Raw genomic sequence first — 2,761 nt, forward strand, 5'->3', positions numbered from 1 at the left:
ATAAGCACTCTCCTGTTCTTGCTCAAGGTGGGAAGAAATCACCACCGAGTATGTCTCATCTGGACTTAGATAAACATATTTCAATTTAGAGGGAAAAAGTTTTAAGCCAAGCTTCGATGCCTTGAGGTTAGATGGTAGAGGCACTACATCAATTTGGGGCAATTTTTAAAATTGTGGCCTTCACCAGTTAACTTCAAGTACCGGCACAGTATCAAGCATGGGACTTATCTCCCCGATCCTATCATCATCTAAATCATGAAAATGGGCCAAGCACGTCTCTAAATGGTGAGAGGATAAGGTCATCAAAGTTCTATCCTCCATGAAAAAATTAATCAAGTTAACATCGTGGGCATTGTCATCATCGTCCGCCTGTTTGCTCATGTTGAAAAATATATTGAGCTCCAATGTCATATTCCAAAAAGACAAATTCATGACTCCATTCCTACAATTGATGATTGCTTTTGATGTGGTAAGGAATAGGCGACCAAGAATGATGGAAATTTGAGTGCTCATGTTCATGATGGGTTAAGTATCCAGAACGATAAAATTTATTGGGTAGTAGAATTTATCAACCTAGACCAATGCATCCTTAATTATCCCTCTCGGTACACAAACTGAGTGATCGGTAAGTTATAATGTAGTCTGGGTGGGTTTTAATTCACCTAGACCCAGTTTTTCATAGATCAAGTATGGGATCAGATTTACGCTTGCTCCTAAATCAAGAAGTGCGTGCTCAATCTGATAGTTCCCAATTACACAAGTGATGGTTGGGCTACTATGATCTTTGTACTTTTGTGGTACATCTTACTTTAGGATGGCACTCACTTTTTCTGTCAAGAAGATTTTTTTTAAATATTTTGCCATCTTTTGGTCGTACATAGGTCTTTCAGAAATTTGGCATATGAAGATATTTGTTTAATGGCATCTAGTAGAAGAATACTAACCTTCACTTGCTTAAGCACCTATAAAATGTCATGAGAGTTAGAGATCGATTTTGGTGCAATCAACTGTTGGGGGAATGGTGCAATCCGCTTACCTTGAAGTTCTAGTTCTAATTCTTATGGAGCAGTGTTAGGTTTATCAATTTCATTTATTTCTGGGTGCTTAGACTTTTCAACCCTTACCGAAATAGATTTGTCAATTATTTTCTCACTCCTAAGGGTGGTGATAGCTTAGCTTGCTCTATTTTATTTGAAGAGCTTGGATCACTTATTTTGTATTATGGTTTAGAATTGGAGAAAGGTTGAACAAGAAGTATCCCCTTCTTTATAACTGTAACACTTGAATCCATCTTTTGCATAAATTTTATAAGTTCTCGTAATACTTGGGTACGCTCTTGAGTTTGTGTGGAATTTTGAACCGGTTCCTCTTGAGGTTTCCCTTGATTTGGAATTTGATTAGAGAATCCTTGAGGAGTAGCAGTTTGTCCATTCCTCCAACTAAAATTTGGATGATTTCTCTAACTTGGATTGTATTTATTGGAGATGGGTCCATTAAAAGGCCTTTGGTAATTATTCACGGCATTAGATTGTTCATTTAGTACCTCTTGAAAAGCAAGTATTATTGGGCAATTTTCAGTTGTGTAAATGTTGCAAGCACAAATACCGCAAATAGTTCCCTTAGCCTTATCCTTCTTTAGTTCCATGGCCTCGAATTTTCTCATGAGATTAGCCACTTTAACATTAATATCATCATCCTCTAGAAGGTATGTTCCGCCCCTCTCCTTTGATTGAGCGGGCCTAGAGGTGGTGCTTGATTTTGGGGAGACGTCCCATGATTGTGCATATTCAGCAAGTCTGTCCAAATAATCCCACACATCATCGACATTTTTATTCATGAATTTTCTAGTGCACATTATCTCGACTAATTGGCACATGGAGGACGTCAGTCCATCATAGAAAAAGTGTGTAATGCACCACGTTTCAAAACCATGTTGTGGGCATGAACTGACAAGATCCTTGAACCGCTCCCAACATTGGAAGAATGTTTCATCTTCCTTTTGGGCGAAGTTCATGATTTATTTTCTGAGGGTGTTTGTTTTATGGCGTAAGAAAATTTTCTTAATGAACTCCCTTGTCATGTCATTCCATCTACCAATAGATCGTGGACGTAGTGAATGCAACCACGTCTTAGCTTTCTCTTTCAAAGAGAAGGGAAAGAGTTTCAGCCTAACCATGTCGTCAGACACATTTAGAAAGTATAAGGTGGCTATGATCTCATTAAACTCTTTCGTGTATAAATATGGATTTTCATATTCACGTCCATGAAATTTTAAAAGGAGTTAGATCACCCCTAGCTTGATATCCATATATCCTGTATTTTCTGAAAAAACCATACATGAAGGTGTGCTTACCCCGCCAATTGTAAATAATCTCGTAAAGTACAAGGCGGGGGTGCTAAATGCACCTCATTTTCATCCTGGATTTCATCAACCCTAGGTTGAGGTGGATTTGGAGGTTGATTGGATGGTTGATTGGCAGCCATGATTTCAGTTAACTCTGTGGATCTCGAGTGGTGTCTAATCCTGTGATGGATAGATAACCCCTTAACCAATCCTCCTTCACTCAAGAGACATTGAGTGTTATCATCGACCCACTTGGGCATGAAACACTCTCAGCCCTCAATTTCAGAATCTACCCCTAAACCTAAAAAGAAAAAGAAGGAAATAGAAATTTAGAAATATAAAGAGAGAGAATTAGAAAGAAATTACCAAATTAGAAGTTTCTATATTGGGATCCTGCAAAAGAAAAAGGAAAGTGAA

At 38.1% G+C, this 2,761-nt stretch overlaps 1 non-coding gene across 1 annotated transcript; it reads left to right on the plus strand.

Moving 5' to 3' along the window:
* Positions 1-1,925: 1,925 nt before the first annotated feature.
* LOC131250361 (small nucleolar RNA R71) lies at positions 1,926-2,032 on the plus strand. Its single transcript, XR_009173284.1, has one exon. It is a non-coding gene; the product is annotated as a small nucleolar RNA R71 (small nucleolar RNA).
* The last annotated feature ends 729 nt before the right edge of the window (positions 2,033-2,761 follow it).

Source organism: Magnolia sinica, chromosome 6 (genome assembly GCF_029962835.1).
Source record: "Magnolia sinica isolate HGM2019 chromosome 6, MsV1, whole genome shotgun sequence".
In the NCBI taxonomy this organism is placed as follows: Eukaryota; Viridiplantae; Streptophyta; class Magnoliopsida; order Magnoliales; family Magnoliaceae; genus Magnolia; species Magnolia sinica.